This window comes from Bombus impatiens, unplaced genomic scaffold, assembly GCF_000188095.3.
Source record: "Bombus impatiens unplaced genomic scaffold, BIMP_2.2 scf_0317, whole genome shotgun sequence".
NCBI lineage: Eukaryota > Metazoa > Arthropoda > Insecta > Hymenoptera > Apidae > Bombus > Bombus impatiens.
In genome coordinates, this window is record NT_176736.1 from 2,089,599 (window position 1) to 2,110,426 (window position 20,828).

Consider the following 20,828-nt stretch of genomic DNA (forward strand, 5'->3'; position numbering starts at 1 on the left):
GCGTGTACGAGCCGAAGGCGAGGCTCTCGCGGAATTGAGAAACACGCGCGGCGAACCGGCGCGTCGCGCAGTCCTGTTCCTCTCGACGACCGTGAAACGAGAAGAGACGAGACGAAGGGAACGAAGACGAGAGAGGACCGATCGAGCGCGAACGAGGAAAATATACCGTGGTGTAGGTAACGTATACTCGCCGGGAAACCGACGAAGCGCCACGGTTTGCCACGTGATTCGCGGGCTGCCACACGGAATGTGTTCTCCGTGTGAAAGGAAAAGCCGGGTCGAATCGAGCCGGATTTATCCGTCGCCTGGTTCACCGATTATGTCGATATCAAATACCACGAACTGCACTCAGCGGAGTGGAGACTCTTGCAGTCGTGATTTCTGCCCGGTGTGCGCACACATGCCAACACCAGCGTCGTCGTCGCCTGCATCGCTCTATTAAATTCTCCGAGTAAAATCGTATTGTCTTTCCAGTCGACTCGCCGCCGTTACGACGCGCTCAGGAGCACTTCATTACCATATAATTTCCAGTTACCTCGCGGATTACCGAGCAAAGGAATCGACTATGGTACGGTATGCCCCGGCTAGAGCTAGTTGTACACCTAGGAGAGACCGTGTCTCCATCCAGGCCATATGTGCTCGCTTTGTCTCTTCTCTTTCTCGTTCTCTCTTTAATACCATGGCTATCCTATCTCGCTCCACCAATGTGTTCTCTACAATCTTCTTACCTCGTTCTCTCGTTTCCTCCCTCCACCTCCCTTGTGACGGTAAGTTCGAGTACGTCTAGTTAATGTATTCAGAGGTCTCGGAGTCTCGAGACATCGCTCGGGGCATTAGAACGAGACTTAGGTCGCGAGGATTGTCTTTTGTAGACAAGCGGCGCGGAGTTAACTTTGTTTATAACCTGGCTGGTGAGTATACGAGAGAAAATATCGTGCCGATGCCGGCAGACGTGAGACACACACGCGGTAAGATACCGGATCCGTCTCTCTCCGATCTGGCATTTCGATGTGCAACGTTGTACTGTCGACGAACGATGGGCGGGATCTCTCCTTGCAGAGACATCAAACGTATACAAGGGTTAGGAATTCTCTCGCTCTCTCTCTCTCTTTTTCTCGAGTAATTGAGACGACGTCTGGTGTATTGTACACCCCGTGTGCACCTAGTCAGAGCACAGTTGTCTTGTAAGGAAATAACAGTCATGCCTGTTTATTCTCCATTGAAATATTATGAATTCGAATTCGTGAACCCTCTGGTCCCTAGCTGGCGCATGATTGATCGAGGACCACGGACAATGGGATATTTCGTACACCCACATGATGAACGTTTTGGCGCGACACGTCACCTTACAAAAGGGGATCCCGTTGCACGGACCAAGTCAAGGCTTTGATTTAATTACTCGCGTTTGCGAAACCTGGCCTCTTAACATGTTGTAGCACCACGACCACCAACACTGTCTTACTTCTCTTGTCCGAGATCTAACCTAACAAAGGTACTCGTATTTTTTAATGGCGATTCGCCGTTTATTTATCATCTAGCCCCCATTCCTCTGACACAGTGGTTATTACGAACGCTGCTGCATTTCGAATTGGTTACGAATCGATTAGAGGTGTCGAAGAAGGAGAGAAAGGGGCAGAGAGAGAGAGAGAGAGAGAGAGAGAGAGAGAGGGAGAGTAAGGGCTCGAAATATACCACCTACCCGGTCGCAGATAAGGATCTTCAAATTGAACGCAACAACTATAACCGTCGAAGCGCAAATATTTATTCGCGCGGTCAGCCTGATTTATCGCAGTGACAACAAATTGTTCGACATCGGTTCCACCGTGCCTTTACATATCGAGTCGAGTACGATCTCTCTGCACAGACGAGCTGATTTTCGTAATCTATCGGTAGCCAGCAACCATAGCAGGCTTCGGTAATAATTTTTTTTATTGTCAACCATGTTTCACTGTATGGAATCCTTTGAAACGTTTTTGACCGTGGACAATACGTGTCCTGGAGTCGGCTAAACGGTGGACCGTTCGTTCCTTTCTAAACTACCGTTCGGGTGGAAAGCAAAGCGAATTGAAAATACGAAAAAAAGCAACGCCATATTGTTTCGATTTCCGCCGTACCGTTGTTACTGACTTGGATATAGCGTCCGCTATTGTAGTTTTTGCGAAAGCAATGAATGATCTTGTCGATGGAAACGTTCACAGTTTTGATTTGATGTTTGCAGGACATGGAGCTTGGTCGATGCAAAGTCGAGAATCTTTTAGATTTTGACAAACGCTTTTGATAGCGCTTTTAAAACGCTATTGTTTTGGAAACGGGCTGGATATGCATGATAGAAAATCTTTCTGATCCTTTTATGGAAACGGCAATTTTATCTATCGCGAGTGACTAAATTTTGGGCTGCTAAAGCTGCATGCAGAGATCAAATACTTGAGATTAGGACCGAATTATGTTGTGTTCTAGTTTTGTATTTTACAATTTACCCATAATCTTATCTGTTAGACTACAATCTTTTAGGAAAATACTGCGACAAAATTTTCCGCTCTTTTACGTGTACTCTGGTTAACAATATTACTCTACCGTACACTATTTTCTAATCAACAGCTTGCAGTTGCTTGATTCATGGACGAAATTTACGATGTCGAGCGATGTTTGATCGCGAAAAAAGCGATCGCTCAGTGTCCCATGCTCCTTCTCGATATACTTATCACGGCACATCGATATGGTAATGCGTTAGAAAGAGTTATAAATCAACGGATAACCCGTATAAAGGCGTCGGATAAGTATCTGGTAATTGAATTAAGGAAATAAATATTTGCTCGTTCGCCCGGGATTGATTTATTACAAGAACAAGGAATTGTAGCGACCGGCGCTCCACCGCGTGGACCGTACGGTTTAACACGTATAACTTGCGGCGTGTAAACGAGCGGATTGACGCAAGACCGGTCATTTTCGTAATCTACCCTTTGGCACGGTGCTCGTGACTACAATTTTGTGACTGTGAAATGTTCGTCCTGCAGCCGAGCACCGTGATATTTCGTCCATTTTGTTGTCGAAGAATTTGGAACGTTGCTGCTGCTGTTGTTCCGGAGAATGGAAAATTCAAAAGCGTTCTCGTTGGTACGCTCTCTCCCATAAAGCTGTCGTGTAATTAACTGAAAAGTGAAGGAACACGAAGCACCGTCGTCGGTGGTATTGGCTCGATCGGTCTTATCGGCTACTCGATTATCCAATTAACCGGTTGGCAAATGCACGAGCGTGGATATTGATTGAACGGTGGTAATGATCGATTAATATAATTTATCTGGAGCCTTCGGTACTGGTTTAATGTGTCACGAATCAGCGGAGCAGTAGTAGCAAATAGTATGTTTATGAATAAGAGATTCTAGTTTATCGACAGCACGGTAATGTTCGAAGCATAGTACTTGAATAGGATCAAATTATTAATGATGATCGGCAACCAAGAACAATAGGAGCTCGAGTAACATCGAATCGCATCGAAACGGCAAATCGTCTTATGCGCTGCGACTAATTACTAATCGTGTTACCATTGTTTCGAGATCCTCTGTCCGATGTCCAGATTCGAGGCTACATCGAAAAGCAAATAGCCTGCGTTTCGCCACGCCCAGTTATCGAGATCGGCGTCGAGCCGATAAAACGAACGCGCCGAGGCCGTGGTAGAGAGAAGCCTGCGTGAATGAGCCAAGCACGGCTCATGACCTGTGATTTTCGTGATCTAGCCCAGGGCATCGGATCGCTCGTGACTACAATTTTGTGACTGTGTGTCGATCGTTTCGTGGACCTCCTCGCTCGGGTTTAACCGATTCCATGGCTGAAAAGTACGGATCGCCGACCGTGGACACGATGTACTACATAATAGATAATTCATAAGCATTTCCTATACAAGTATGCACCGAGAGGTTTCAAGAGTACGGATTAAGTGGGAGGGCGAATCGATGCTGGCCCACGAACAGAATCAACGTGGTGGTTTTCGTCGTGTTCGCTCATCACCATCCTCGACGATCATAGAGTCATCCCTTTCATTGCGATCTAACTACCACGAGCTTCGTGTTTGTGTTACGCGTATATTAACGTATGTATGTAGTATATAAAGGTTGATACACGGAGCGTATATTACGAGAAAAATCGCGGAATTTGCAGATTCTACGATATCCGGAGGTTTTATCTTTGTAGATATTTAGACAGTGTATGCGAGCCAGTATTTCCGAGTATTTAGTTTTCAATATGTGTTTTTCGCCGCGTGATCTCTTCAACGTTATTGCATGTCTAGTTTAAACATTGACCAGTTTGGAAACGATCTGTTAACGATCGTGGAACGTGTTATGGCTCGATCGTCGAGAACTAACTGCAAATGCTATTTGGTTTTTCAAAGGATCGTAAAACGGAGCGAGGAAATTGTAGTATAAAATGACTAAAAAAATTGACAAAGTATTATAATATAGAATACAGAATGTATCGAAGCAATAATGGCAATTGATAGGAAACAATCTACTTCGTGCGTGGTTTCTTTTAATTTAAGCAGATGCCATTATGTATAATCAGACATGTACATACGTAAGTTTCACGTGGATGAATAGTAATGGTACTATTAACATTTTTACACGTGATATGCTTCGGTTTCTTTTAGTAAAAAGTATTCCCACGAATAGTGGAGAGGAACAAGTAAGTTTCAAGTTGATCGAACATTCGACGGGGTTAATATTGGTTTCCGAAATGATATTAGAGAAGTCAAGGGTCGAACGCTCCTCCAATTATCCTGTAATCGACTTGGTCGTTTGAGTCGGTTACGACAGCCGTTATCCTCTCTGAATTTCGATTCGTTCGGTTCCAGGACCGTTGCCCTTCTTTCTCTCTCCCTCTTTCTCTCTCTCTCTCTCTCTCTCTCCCCCCGTCTCCTCCGTATTTTTATTCTTTTCCCTTCTCTCTCTTTCTGCTCCTTTTCTTCATTCGTAGCCGCTGGAAAATTGTGCTCTCGACTACACGCGTTGCGTGCGAGATAATTGGACCTCTTTTCAAGTCCCGCGCGCCGGTGGGTTACAAGACGTCCTCTCTTTCCTCGATCGTGACGAGTTCGACACAAAAGTGCTAGACTTTGTTCGATCTCCGTCTGCCATCGTGGCAACAATTTTCGTTCATGAACACGCAAAATTATTTTGCTTTTCTTTTTTTTTAGAGCGCACATCTTTCTCCATCCCCCATTCACTCGTTATATCTCTAGTATCGATAATAACAGCAGCGTACTAAACGACGTTCTATATCGTTTTAAAAAGATATCTATTTAACGATCGGCTATCTTGTCTTTTCATAGCGATTCTTATCGCGGGCAAAAAGCTGGCACGGTTCTGTCCGCGACAATTTGCTACGATCACATCCTACATTAGTCTCTTTCTTCCCTTTCGCCGAGTTAATTGATTTTTCAATTTTCCGCCATGCAAACACGGCCTGCCTGTTACACGGTCGTCCGGGATTTCTGCTATAAGCACGGATATCGATATCGCCGTGGATAGCTACAAATAAGTATAGACTCGATCAAGCGCAGTCCTCTATTTGCACGTGAGCGATGTAATGGAGGAACGAAGTGGGCGGAAAAGGGGAGAAGAAGGAGAAGAAAGGAGGTTCGTTCGAGACATTCCGATCTGCGTTTCCTTATTGCTAGTCGATCGACGAATGAATCTCTCGGTCATTATGATAATAATTTTACGGTTGAACGGACGTACGCGATACAAGGGACGTTTCTTTAAATGTTCAGAATTTCTTTCATTCTGTTCCCGTTTTTTCTTCTTTTTTTTATACCACGTCCTCCGGACGATGGTGATGCGAGCGCGATAGTCTTTTTATTTTCTAGTCGTTGCTTTCCGACAGGTGTCAGCGGGCGCGAGCGGCCGTGCTTAAAAACGTCGGAAACAACTCATCGAGATTCGACCGCAAGCGTGTAATTATCTCGATGGAGCATCTTCTATCGACAATCTTGGAAGTTTTCTTTTTTTTCTAAATTATTTTTTACAGCATCGACTGTATAAATATCCTTAGTTGGAATTCGAAGGTATCAACGAGTCGTAAGATTCGTAATTTTTGGCGATTTGGTCGCGAGAAATCGTCGTTTCTTCCCGTTTCGTCTTTTTAATGAAATTTCAACGAAATTAGCAACGTGTAGATACGTAGCACTCTGCAAAGCCGCGGATTCAACGGACGGATAGCTGGATAAAAGCAGCCGAACGAAAATGTTCCTGCATCGCTGAACAGACATAACCGAGGTGCGCAACAGTTGCTTATAAATCCAATATCCCCCGTTAATCGCCGAACGAACTGGCTGCTCCAGCTCTCGTTTCACCGGCTCGACATTATCGGAATCCTCTCGCGCGCGCGCGCCAACCCGCGGCAGGCAAGCGAGCAAGAGCGGCTGGTCTCGCCGTAAATCATAATTATCATCGTGTACGCTTTTATTCGAATGGAAATTCATTAGGCTCGCTCGGTGCATTGTAAACAACGCGACCGCGAGAGGAGCGGGGCATCGGAGGCAGGAAAAAAAGGCAGAAGGCGAGTAAGAGAGAAAGGAAGAACGGTGGATGAGATAGAGAGTTAAGGTTTAGTGGGGGCGAAGAGGCAGAACGAGAGGGGCAGGAGGGTAATTTACAAGGAGAGCCCGAGCCTCTCGAGCGGATCGTGAGTTCGAGGCACGGAAAGGTGAGTTCGGCCGTCGGGCGTGCGGTATCGATATTACCAATAATTGTCGGCCTGAAAGGTTATCTCAAGAAAGCGTGCATAGCAAACTCCCCACCGACATGGCCGATAAGTTATGAAGGCCCCTCGCGTCCTTTGCTTCCTCCTCAAACCTCGACCGCCATCCCCTCTCGACGTAATCGTCGTGAATCGTTGTGTGAGTCGAGTTGCTCGATGGCCGAGCTTGTGCATCGTGGATCGTGCGTCGTGTGGAGCTTCGACACTTCGGTATCGTCTGTAACACGGCTGCACCGGGAACGCGCGTAGCTGTAACTGACATTTTCCCTGGAACGACGACGTTGTTCGATGCGAATGTACGGCAAATGAAATTCAAACCGTTGAAAGGTGGCACGTACGACATGGCCACCAGAGGGAAAGAGAAAAGTGGGACGACAGAGCGCGCAAGGGGCAAGTCGTCTCTGGTTGGAAAGCTTGCGTGGTCGCCTAATAACGATTATTATCGGAGGAACGAACGAGCGAGCGAGTCTCGGTGGTTCTGAAAGGCCGTCGATCTTCGAGTCGTCTGTCGGTGGCTTCGTTTTCGCGTGTTTTCAGCGCGCACCTTTCAGCCTAGCGAGCGAGAGACCAACTCTCTCGTCCCCTTTTAAACGCGCCGCGTTCTCGACGTCATGCCGGGCACGGTGTCACGCCGTTGAAACGCCGGATGAACACCGATATGAAGTGAATAAGACGCGCGTGGGACATTCTTCTCCCTCCACCACCTTCGCCGACCCTTCCTTCGCTCTTCCTCTTTCTCTCTCGTCTTTCCTCTTCTCGTTCTTGTAACCGTTTGGAATTTCAAACGGACGGATCCTGATTACGGTACAATTTGCGCCGGACGACATTTTGTAGACGATTTATATCGGGCGTAAAATAACAGACAGGGGTAAGTTTGTCTACTGTGATGGCGCGAGAAAACGGAGAACGCGATAGAATTTCTAACAAGCCGTTACACATGTGCGAATTTCGTGCGGCAGCTTCACGCCGTGTTCGCTCCCCGTGTAATTTTCGAACGAAATGATACAGCGTGCGTCCGTCGTCGGTGAAAGCAAACGCGAGAAACATCGTCCGCCTCGATCCCCGCGTCCTTCACCTGCGACCTCGTACGAGATTCCAACATCCTGTCTAATTTCAGGAAACTAGCATGGTATCCATTACTTTACACAATTATGCTTTTTCGATAAACATTTCAATCGTTCGACCAACGAGCTCAAAACGATTCTTTCGCATTCGAAAGCGATTTTCTCGCTAAGTTATTCCATTTGCGCAAGCTCGCTCGTACTGTTAGTCTCCGGAGCTCTACAATGTTTCTTCTTCAACAATACGTCGGCCCGACAGCCACGGCTAAGCGTCATCGCTCATGAATCTCAAATCGACGACAGGTTATTCTTCCTTGCTGGGGAAAGTAGAGAAAGGTTAAAGGATTAACAGTAACTCACAATTACGATGCCAATAGTCAATGGCGGCGCACGCGTCCGTCCATCAGCGCGACGTTAATGCCTGCTGGAATATAAATAGATGGTTACCGCGTGGGCTCGACGTATTAATTATCGTCCCGACGAATACGGTGTATCGCTAAAGGGGCCAGACAGCCGACGCAAGATGGAACGAGAAGAAAAGAGAGAAGAAACTGTTGGTCGGGATACTTCTAAATCTAAACGGAAGTAGATTGCGCTGCGCTCGTTTCCCATCGCTTTCCCATGAGCTCTCTCGTGAGTATTCTCGCGTCAAACCAGATCGTTTCCAGCAACTTATAACGGTATCATGGTGGACAGTGGCATTGTGGAGCGCGGAGTAAAAACGGCTGGGCCCGTCACGCGTATTAAGAGCTCTAAAGATGCGGATCTAGTCACGAGTCGTTCGATCCTCCATCGTGTTAAAGTTACGCAGCGGCTTAACGTTTTGTACTCGATTTCTTAACCGAGCATATTCCGCTTCTCCTCTTTCACCCTCTTTAATTCTTTGCACCTCAGCGTGAAATATCGAAGTCGCGTCGGCAAATGTTTATTTGTTGCTCGTAATAATATCGTGCTTATTATTCACGACGCGTGTTCCCCTCGATTCCTCCTGCTTCTCGTGGCCGGCGAACAAATTTCTCTGTGGCTCCTCCGGCGCGCGTGTTTATATCGTCGACGTAGCGGGAGAGGAACGTATCCGACCCGCGAGCGAGTAAATGATATCCGCTCGGTGTCCCACCTTTTGCAATGCCATAAACAAGAATTCACTCGATAATGTATTTGAAAGCTCGTACGTTTATTTCAAGTCCCAGACGATCCCTTTCTTTCGAATTGGTCGAGGCGGGATGGCGTGGGGGTTAGGGGGTGGTGACGGTGTATGTCCATTTTTTTCCTCTCCCGGATTGTATAACCGCGAAGGGAAAAATGTATGCGCAAATATATTTCGACGGTCGTGGCTCGCCTTTATACGCTGCACGCCTGCCACGCTGGATATGAATTTTCGTGCAGCATCGTTGTGCACGTGTATTCCCACCATCGGGCGCCCATATTCTCCCCAAGTTCGCGCCCAGTGGTGCTCACTTTTGCCTCGTCTTTTCGTTTTATCCGGGATCCTATGTTATTACCCCGAATACCCAGATTCCGAGATTCTACCTGATATTCACGATATGTTTCTCACGAATAGATCACAGCGCTATTACTAGCAATCTTTATGCATTTATGGGGAACCATGAGATGCAAAAATGTATGTAAGGTACTTGTTCTAATAGGTGAAACAAATTGCCGTTTAGGTTTCATTCTAAGAATATTAAATTGCATAAATATCCGCCGTGTACTTATTAAACTTTTACGTAGCCAAGCTTGTTAGAAGCACCAGTCGATTAATTACATAAATAGAAAAGAAAAGAAAAGTCTGTTGAATGTTACAATTTTTTAAGTAATTTCCTTGGAATCTGCTTATGTAATTTTCTTGCGATAAGTAAACTCATGGAAGTAAAAATAATTTCTTCGAGAAGTTCAATCACGTATCCAGATAATGGAATTGCGAAATTTGCACAAAGTGGCTAGCACAAATTTTGTCTTCTGAGAAACTCGTCTAGAGATCTTTAGTAGCGTAATTTATATCTTATCGAATACCAGACTTCTACGAGGCAATGAATCAGTCGACAGCACGTTTCCGATTATAAAAAGTAGCCTGTACAAAAGTACACGTTACGAGAGTCTTTAAACTTCTCAAAATGTTCTCTTTTCTTCGTTCAAATGGTAACGCGTAATCATGTCGGTGGAACCAGCTGGAAGCAGCTGTTCGCCTCGACTTTCGCATCAAGCTGCCACGTTATCTCGGCGAAATCCAGGAAGACAGGTTGCTGGATTTGTTTGCACGTTGCGTTGTTAGGCCCGTGCCGTTCGCAGAGATCGGCCTCTCCACGTTCCACGCTTCGTTATCGCGTTGAATTACCGCGCTGCATTTTTATTCGCACGTTAAGTGTATAGCTGGATAACGCGCTCTCGATTGATTTAAACGGTTCCAACGAAGTTTCCTATTAGATACGCTTCTCTCTAATCGTAGACCTCGAAAATCCGCCTCTGTTCTCATCGTCTTTTCGCATTCGAGCTCCCCTTCAAGTTCTTGGGAGCTGTGTCTCGGTTTACGAGCGTGCCCTGCCCTTAAGGTTTCACCCGAGGTATTGCGAATCACTGCTCGACACACGTAACGCGAGAGTCGCGAGGAAGACCTTGATTCTCGGGTTCGAGGAAGGACAGGTCGATATGCGCATATACACGCCGCGTGAATCGTTGACACTCGCATAATACACATTTCGTTTGCGTAATTAACGCGTTGATGTATAGTTACACGGGCCGGTGAACGGAAACTCATTCATAATCCGACCACTCGCCACTCTACGATTACTCATAAACGAGATACGTATCGCGTGAGCTTCTTGAGGCAGAGGCATCGAGGGGGACCGAGTTGGTTTTTGGCGTTCGTTACACAGGCTGACCGTACGTTCTTGACCGTAAAAATGTTGCGCGACACTGGGATTCCCGTTTGCCCGTTCCCTTATCCGTCCGTGTCTCGTTTTTCGTATCTTCTTATCACCAGTTTGGTCAAACCGGTGGATCGTATAAAGAATCTCAGGATCGGGTTGGTAAATAATTCAGAATTCTCTGCCGGTCTATTCGTCTAGCCTTTCAACGGGGACTCACGATAGAATTGCAATTACGTACACGTGTACGTGTACGGCAACGTTCGCGTTGGCTCGCGTGTAAAAATGGCAACGACAAGCGGAAGCAGTTTTCCCGGGGCTTGTGCGCCGATGAGACGACGAAAGACGCATCGTAACCGCGGCAGAAGAATAATTTACAACCGGTCGCTGTCCGTGCTCGTGTACGTTAAAGGCATATACGTCGACCGGTCGGATAATAATTAATCGAAATCGGGCTCCGTAACCATCTGTTAATAACATCCTCGACAGCGTGTAATCATCGAAATGGTAAATTTTCGCGAAATCGTGGCGAATCCCGTTCGCTGGTTCGCGGTATCCAACCGCATATTCATCCACACACAGTCAGGCATCGATTATCTTCATCAGGAGCAGCAAGTAGCACGCGATTGTGAATAATTCAGTGTTCATTTGTGAGAAACTCGAACCACGTGAGAGGGGCTTGGAGAGAATGCGACTTATTAGCGGGTTCGAGTTAATCTAGCATAGTTGCGCTGACAACACCGGCGTTCCGTAACACGGGAGTCGCGATGGTATGCACTTCGCGGACTTTTTCACCCTGAAAAGGCTACGTAAAACAACGGAGAGCTGCAGGCGGTCTGTGTGCCCGTTCGTGGCAGAGGAAGGGGCGAAAGAGGAAGAAGGACACGCGGCGAGAATTACGTAAAGAACGAGAGGAAGGGTGAGAAGCACGGTCACGAAGGGAGATGAAACGATCGCCGGTTGTGCGGAGGATAATAGGCAGAGAGAAAGGGAAGGGAGACGGATGAAAAAAAAGAATGAAGGGGAGAAAGAAGAGGGCAGCACGGTGCGAGGGTGGGAAGCAACTAAAGAGCGAGCGAAACGGCAAGAAGTAGATTGAGGTTGATAGGAAAGAAAATCGCACTCGCACGGCGTCGTTAGCTTGTTAAGTTGCACGCAACACCTTCGGCTCAAATACCGGATACACCGGCCTCCTCTTTTCCTTCGTGTAACCGTAGCTGCTCTTTCTCTTTCTCATCTGCATCCCACGAACATATTCTCGACTCTCTCGTTCCTGATCTTCCTCTCATGGATGTGTTCTTTCACTTAAAGAATCTTCATCGAATTCGTTGCTGCGCGATCTTTTACCAATTCGAGGAACTGAAGAAGCGAGGCTCGCTCGATACGACGTCTTCACTGCGGGCGATCTTGCGTTTCCATTTCTTTTACAACCGCCTGCCGCATCGCGTTCCCTCGTCCGTTTCTTTCGAGCTTGTTCTTCTTCCATCAGTCGACTGTTCGCCGGTTTCTTCCGCGAACGGAACTCGACGAGATGGAGTTTTTCCTGGTCGGTGCGCTTGACAGAGGAAGCCGTGTCCCCGTCTGGAGGAGCACAAGGAGCGGCCCGCGAGAGCGTGCTCCGGCTGAAATACTTTTTCACGATATTACCGGATAAATGGTATTAGCCCGGAGACAGGACGCTTCAGGAAAGAAAAGTTGAACGACGGATACACAAGGAACGCGGAGAAGCAGCAGCTGAGAAGGCGCTGAATTATTCCTTTACGTCTTTCGATATCGACGTTCGCCCGAGCTACTCCGCGTCTACTCTCGGCGTCGCTTACCGGCGAAAGAAATGCAAGTCAGGGAATTGCATTATGCACGTATCGTCGCTGGGTTGGATTGATTCGTTTCTTCGTGTTATTAAGAAGTTTCTCCGTGCCTTTGAAATATGCACCGCTATTCCGCTGTATTATTCAATTGCCTTCGAGTACGATTCTTTATATCGCTCACATATTCGCCGTTCGATTTTACGTTTCCATCTCTCTACAACTTTTCTCGATGTTTCGCATTTCGAACAGGCTGCCACGTTTTATAGCACACGTGCAAACCGAATCTTTCGATCGGTATTCGCGTTAAATTAATTACGTCTCACTTGAACGTGTCCATTCGCTGAAGTTAGTAGCGGCTGTTAATTAAAAAAACTGGTGGAATCGTGGAAAGGATGGAGTCGCGCGTCCCCGTGCATTAGCCTTAAGTGGGTTCGTTTAATTACTATCGCGGCTTATGCGCCTGTAAACCGGCCCTAAAGGACGATAGCCGGACTCGATTCGACTCGCAAGCCGACTCCTCGACTCGACTCTCTCGCTTGGCTTTCCGCGGCACCAAGAGGACAACGTTCCCGAGCAGGACGAAAACTCGAGGGCACAGAAGACAGAGAGCACGTTTCTTGTCATAGCCCGTTGGAAGGATGGTGGAAGGGCGCTAACCGTCCCCACCACGCCTGCTTTGGTGCCCGAAGGAGCAACCGGGCAACCGAGCAACCGAGGCATGCGAGCATGCAACCAGACGAATACCTACCTACTCGTGAAGAAGAGTGTTCCTCTGTCGAACCGCTCGGCCGTGGATGCTACCGGGCTCCGCGGGATCGGCTCGATCGGTATTCGACGTTCTAGCTCGATGACATATATGGCGTAAAGTCAGAGAAGGAAAGAAGAGAGAGAGAGTACGCAGTGTGTAACAGAAAGGAAAAAGGAGAAACAGAGAGAGGAGAAAGAAAGATCGGAGGAACGATAAGTTAATAGATAAAGGATCGGTTCGAAAACGCTGTCGAGTGGAATCGTCGAGCGTTTTCGGTGGACCGTCGGGAATGCAGCGGCGATAGTTCGAGGCTCGAACGCTTAATTGCTAATTGAAAATTCTTGGTGGCGCGGAGATACGCGGTGGACGGTCGTCTAAAATATACGGCGCATAAGTAGCGGTAATGAGTTGTAATTTTTGCGAAACGACCAGAGCTTGTGAGCGCGAGTCCACGATTCTTTCTGTATAACGCAGAAAGAGTATGCGACCGCCGTTAAGCCGGTTGAATACGTTATCTGTAGTAATTGTAACAGTTTAATCGCGCGCGCTTGGATTTACTGTTAATGTTTCTGGTTATCGCGAACCACCGTACCCTTTTCGTTTTCCTTCGTTTCCAATGAAAGCTTCCCTCTTAGGGTCCAGTCCTATCTCGACCTCCAGTTTTCGAGTTTCTTTTTTTTCTTACAAAGTGGATGTACATAGGTATGTACGTTGGTCAGAAAAATAGTCCGCTACATCGGCCGTGACCGTTCTCCACGAGAAGCCAAACGCTCGCTGCTCTCGCGCGCGTGCGCTCACGGGCGCCTGCCCGCGTCCTTACGAAACGTGAACTCACGGTGAGGAGAAATTACAGCCGTGGAATGGCAGAGAACGACGCCGACCGATAAATTCAGGCCGCGTAAACGCGGGTATTAATCATTGGCCAGAGTTCTACTTATCTCGATCATTGTATAACTTAATTCTCGGTTCTCGCAAGGGAAGTTACGAGGAGTTATACATGCCCGGAATCAACGATGACTTTCTATAAATTTCGTTGCAGATAAAAGACGACTACCGCCATGGAGGATTTCCATAATTTTTTGGTCAGCCATTGTGCGATGCCACGGTAGAGGTATGCTTCGGGAATTTCGATCACTCGCAGCTGCGCGCACTTTCTTCGTCGGCAGATGTTTCTTCGCTGTCCCTCGATGACCGCAGTCGCGTGTCTATGTGTTTTTATGTCACACTTTCCTCCCCCTTGTTTCACCTACTATTTCTTACGCGCGTTGGGTGCTCTGCTACCCTTTGGTCTTTAGACGTACAGAGTGACCGGTTTCGAACAGAGTTTTCCCGCTCGATACGAAGCTCGTTGGAACGCAAAGCGCATTCTAACCCTTCGTGGGTCAATTTAGTTCCTCGGTTTCCCGCGCGGGCCAATTTATGGAAGTTTGGGACAGATATATTGCCGATCATAAATTCGGGACCACTCCTTGGCGGACCGAAAAAGCGGGCAGTTTTATGGCTTTTTACGAGGCTCGAACGTTCTAAACAGCCCTATCAAAAAACGTGAAGTATCGCTTATTTCATTAGGATCGCTGATTTATTCTAATTGAAGCAATTAATTCGGTTTTGGAGGCGGTCTCATATTCGAAACGTTCTTTAACTTCCTAACAGCAAACTCACTGAATCTTTCGTCTTAGATTTACATTTTATTTCTCTACCTTTTACCCTTCTTTTTCAATACAGCGCCTTCTTAGCTACTAACTAGTTTAGTACGTTTGATACCGCATCCAAAAGAACAATTTCATTTTAACCAGTGAAATGATTTATTTCGATCATTCAAAAGGTATCTGAGCGGAATAAGTAAACCCCAAAAAGCACCATTTTGCGATGCGCAAACTTAACAATCTCCAAGATAATAGTTAAAGAACAATGTTCACAACGATCATAGCTTTTCTCTACTTTTCAAGTTACATGGTTAATGAATGTATCTTCCGAGCATCTCAAACGTCAATCTTATGCTTTCAAGATTGACTTGTCATTTTACACAAAGGGAAAGCCACGAGTGGGCCGATCGTCCGGCAATAAGATAGCAGCGGCAATAAAAGCTCGCTCTCGTTACCGGTTAATTACGCATAAATAATTGACGGAGCAATAATAAAGTTTCGCGAGGCGAGCCGCGGCGAGTAATTTCGTCTGATTAATTTAAAATGCGGACGGTCCGGGAACGGGCTCATTATCGGCTCATCCGCTGATAAGCGTGCTTAACGATCGGGATGAGATGCGGTTGAAAAAAAATGTTCAACCCCGTTGCTCCGTTGGCCGGCTTTAACCAGAGACGAGGCGTGTCAACGGGGTCCCATGGTATTATTATGAGCGAAGTCTCCGGGGCCAGTTCGTAGCCCCCAGCGTGGAACAGAGACGGAGAAACGGTAGAAAAACGAAGATAAAGAAGGATCAGAGAGTCGACACGCCCCGCGACTCGTTCCCGAGTAGAAGCTGCGCTTGCAAAGAGTTGATTAAAGTCACCGGTCCTCTGCAACTTGTATTTTCGACCTTTCGAACCCTGTAGAGGCTGGATCCGATTCAATGTTCCGCGAAACTGCTTTGTAATCGATCGAGAGACGCTCGAGTCCTATGGTGTACGTTTTCTTCCGGTTGTGTGTCAGTGGACGGCGCGCGGACAGACAGTCAGGGATCCACCTTTTTCGATCTCGTGTATAATAATATTTGCCCATAGCTGGGACGATGCTCCCTTAATAAATCGAATTATCGAACATTTATCTCGGTTCGTTAAAAGTCGATTTAGTCGCCGTGGTGCCCGTCACAATCGAGTCGTCTCATACATACTTATATAAGAAACGACCGAACGTTGATACCAACTGTGATCCTTCTGCCGTTCCTGGATCCATCCGATGATCTATCCTTTCGCAGAGAAGAGAGATCTCCCTTGCTGTTCCAGCGGAATCGCTCGCAGCGGAACGTTTTCTTGGAATAACCTTCTTTGTTCCCAATGAACTTTGTGCAACTTTCTACCTTTCGTGCCTCGGTTAATGCTGTTCAAATATACCGGGGTTGTCTGTCTTTTTCTACTTGTTCGTTTTTTCCATCTCTCGTTACTCGAGAGAAAAATTCCGCCGTTACATCTGGTTTCCGTTCCTCCGGCTGTTGCCTCGGACTTTCCTTCGTAGTCAGCGAGCCGGTCGGTCGTAAGGGTCGTAATTAATACCGCCTCGACGATCGTTGCGACGTAGCCGGATTAACGTCGGCGTTTCTACTCGGTCGGCTATTCGAAAGTTCCTTTACAAAGGCTGCAAAATCATTTCTACGAGTTATTATGATGTTACCCGTAGCTGGCGCGCCAGCACCGGTTCCCCGGTTCCATCGCGGCGATGTATATGCAAGAGGGATATGGCGGTGTAACCGACTGTACCTTGGTCGCATAATCAGCAAGCCTCGACGGCTACGCGACGGCGGGCAGCGCGCGGCGGATAGCGCACGTGTGAAATATGCATTCGCTTCGCGAGACAATGCGAGCCGGACACTAAATTCTCAATCGCGATAACTAAACTACGCGGCAACAGTCGCGTACACGCAATCGTACACGCGAATATAAAGTTCACGTGCCGATGTCGCTTGTAATTGAAGATACGATTCTTCGAGAGGGACTGCTCCGCTCGAATTCCGCTTTCGATTAAACGTCCTCCTTCGTCTCCGTGGCTTCGTAGCTGTCTTTCAAAAATCCCACGAAATCGTTTAGTATCTTTTTTCCTCCGAAGAATTATTCCTCCAAGTTCTTTCCGAGCTTCTCCAACAAAGCCGAGGCAAAATTGTAAAAGGAAAAGGAGAGAAGAGGAACAGAGAAGAAAGTAGAAAAGTGGAAGGAAACCGAGTCTCGCATGTCGCACGCGTTAAACCGTGATCCCCTTGGCGAAACACACGGAGCGTGTGTCCCGGGCCCTCTAATCGGTCTACTCCGTTTTACAAAAGACCGCACGAATCCTCCATTTGCTACGGCAAAAAGGGGCAACGGCTATCTCTCGGATGCATCGATGCAACTGTGGGGGGACGATTTCGACTAACGATGCCTTCCGCTCATTGGTCTTAATCTGAGCCACGAATCACAATCGACCTCCTCTTCCTAACATGGCCTCGGCCACGACGGTGGAGCACCAGTCTTCTCTCGCGTGTGCCGTTGCCGGCAGATAGTGCAAACAGAAATTCCGTTATACTGCATAAAGCATCGGACCACTCTAGCCTTGGCACGGGGGAGGGAAGAAGGTTGGCAGGCATGCGAGCTGCATTCTCCCGGCTGCTTAACCCGCTGCTAGCGAGCGAGTTAGCGAGCTGCTAAACGAACGAGCGAACCGACGAAAGAAATGTTCGAAGAATAAGCGGCTACCTTCTTCCCTCATCCCTTCTTCCCTTCCCTTCTACTTTCTCTCTTCTACCAGTACTTTATCGTCCCTAATTCATTGTTTCCTACGCCACGATCTTTTAGCTTTATGCTTCGCCATTATGGTTTATTCTCCGCGGCGAGTTCGCTTCCTCGGCACGACGGACCGCGGATATCCTTACGCGCTCGCTCGTTTTCTCCTTTCGCATCCCCTCGTTCGCGTCGTGTTTGTTAGTTTTTTCCGAACGGTGGACTTCTAACGCACGAGCACGCCTGTGCACGAGCTTTACGACTATCGCGTCTCCTCTCTCGTCTCTCCCTTTTTCACGTTCTTCTTCTCTTCGTATTTTTATCGTCTAATCGGTTTCCTTTGTCAGATATATGCGTATTTGAAACTGTATGTCCGTCTATCCGTTGTTCCGCGTGAACGCTAACGGATTGTTATTTGGAATTGGAACGTTTGATCGAAATATTTGACCTATCTCGGATTTTTAGTCTCCCGTATATACCTCAGACTCTTTCGTAGAGAGTTTAATATTCCAAATAGCGTTCCGCAGGCTGAATATCGGTGGTGCGGAACTTTTCTCTAAAAACAAGACCGGTTCCGCGAAAGAATCGACCGACTGAATGACAGTACGTAGGAGAACTGTAACCCGCGGATATTTCCGCAACTCGTAAACTTGTTCTCTCCAAACCTAATATTCGAAATGGATAGCAGCGACCAAAGTACCTAACCAATCAAATTCCACATATCGGAGGGATTCAGTCTTGATGCTCGTTCAGTTTATACCTCGATCAAAGGCGGCATTTGGCTTTGCAAAGAGCAGCGGTAACCGGTATACACCGCCGAGAGTCGAAAAATCACTGGTCACGTTTTTTCTGCTCGCCGGCAGCTTGAATATTCAACGAAATGTCCATCGCGCCCTTTGGCTTCGGCTCCACCCTCCAGTTCTAGCGCATGTTCTTAATCATGTTCCTCGTTGCATTGGTTTTTTACAGCTCGTATCGGCCTCTACTTCGATCGATCTGCTACACGATCTACCAACAACGCACGATCGATGTGTCTAAACCGACCAGCCCAGCGGTTTCAATTCGCTCTCATAATTCTCCGTGATTCTTTTTTTCGCGCACGGTAGTCGCAACAGGTTGCGCGATATCGCCGATTTTTCCACGCCCCGTGAAATTATAGCTCGGTGAGTCCCGGCCTAGCGATCCTTTCAACGTTGGAAGCTGAAACGATGCGCAGCACTGCTTCGTGATATGTTGTTAAGGGCTTGTTAATTACAAAAGTGGCCGAACAGGATCAGCGGACGGGTAGTAGCGAGGTAATGGCGGTGGGGATTCAACCGTGTTAGGTGTTCTGATAAAGAGAAAGAGCTATTTTCCATCCAGAGTAACCCAACGTCAGCCGCAAATACTTAATACTCCGATAAGGGAAGTAATTGAACCGAGTAAATACGTTTCTAAGCATCCGACTAAAGATACACGACTCGATCACTCCAGGTCGAATTTATACGCGGCATTTGCAATTCATATTTTAGTAGTTGTGTCTCCGTGTCGCACGCGTATGCTAAGTGTCTCTGACGTTACTTTCGCGTGGAGGTCTCTCTTGCTTTGTAGTTGGACTGAGGTGTTTCGACGAATGAATTTAATCGGAAACCTGTTTCTCGAGTCTGGCAAAAATTTGTTAGGCTTACTTCTATTAAAGTAAAGGAATGCACGGCATTAAAGATTAGATTGAATTCCTTTAACCCTCTACGTACAACAACGCCATGTTACTTGAAAGTTACGCATTTTTTAGAAATTATTTCGTTTCATCTTTGTATTGCCGCTTTATGGTCAAGCAGTTTAATCGTAACAGTGATTCTTAAATCTTCCATAAAACCAAGAGAAAAATTGTAACCAGTGGAACAGCAGAATCTCGATTATTCATGCTCTACATAGCATGACACACCTCTTAATACGAGAGAAGATTATTTTCTTCAATTTCTGTTCTTGCGTCTGGACTTTTTCCTACAAGAAAGCATCCATGAATTTTCCATTAATCGGTGTTCTGATAATCAAGATTCTATCGTGATCTTTTTCCCATGCACGAAGAAGAATCCTGTTATAGAAGGCTGATAATTTGTTTCAAGCATTGAATCTCCCTGTTACCACATTTAAATCGTTCTGTACTTTATTCTACGCGATTAAATTCTCACAAGACAAATATCCAAGCAAATACTGAAACTTTCTCAGCCAATCTCGCGTACACACTGCTGGATTACCCAGACACTGTTTTCTTGGTCCGAGCGTGGCAATTATTAACGCGTAATGAGAATTCCGGAGGGCATTAAGTAAAACCGCAACGCAAGGGTGTGCGAGATCGTTTCGCGTCTTCCATAATTCGCGTAATCGCGTTTGCCGCGCCGTGACACATATTCGCGTTACTCATAACATCGTGGCAGCTTTGCGTCATATCTGTTGCGCATCGGTGGAATTGCCGGCCGATTCTCGCGCCTTGATTACACGCAGATTACGCGCAATCATAGACAGCGATAGCTCTACTACCCGACACGGTTACATATCAATGCGAATTGCATTCCGCGCGGCTGAAATCTCGTCGACCGACATCGAGTCCCTGGCATTTCGGCCGATCTATCGATTCCTTCCATGTTCGTTCTATTAAATTGTTCTCCTGATCTTTCAGCTGATAGCCGCGGGTAAAAATTTCGAAACAATCCACCTACATACTGTTACGCTTGTTACACGTTGCTTTTGTCCGCTGTAATATAGAAAATTTATTTTGACGCTTGTACAGGCAACCAAAATGTCCACGGTTGATAGGCAACTGGGTACCTCGTGCGTTCTATTAAATAGATTTATTTTACATATTCCTGAAATTGTTAGTTACTCTTCTTATAACCAAATACAGTTTTTAATAATTTTATTTCAAAATATTTATTCATGCACGCTGTTCTCGATTATAAATATGTTATAAAGATGTCTTCTTTCCTGGTGTTGAGGCAATCGAAGTTTCATTTCTTAAAAAAGCAGTGAGAACGAGTGGAGAAACTGTCACAACTGCCTAAAACTGTATTTCAGTCGTCCAACAAATGTACAAATATATTTGAAGGTTCGATACTAAAAATCTTGTGCTGAAATTTGTATTTTGAAGACGCGAATCAACGCAGTCTTGAACGTGGAAAATGTAAAAGTATTCAACATAAAAAATTGCTA

The 20,828-nt window shown here is 46.6% G+C and overlaps 1 protein-coding gene across 1 annotated transcript in view; it reads left to right on the top strand.

The window, feature by feature from the left end:
- Positions 1-20,828, top strand: part of LOC100740140 (lysine-specific histone demethylase 1A) — a 102,910-nt gene that overhangs the window by 20,684 nt on the left and 61,398 nt on the right. The window lies entirely within an intron of this gene.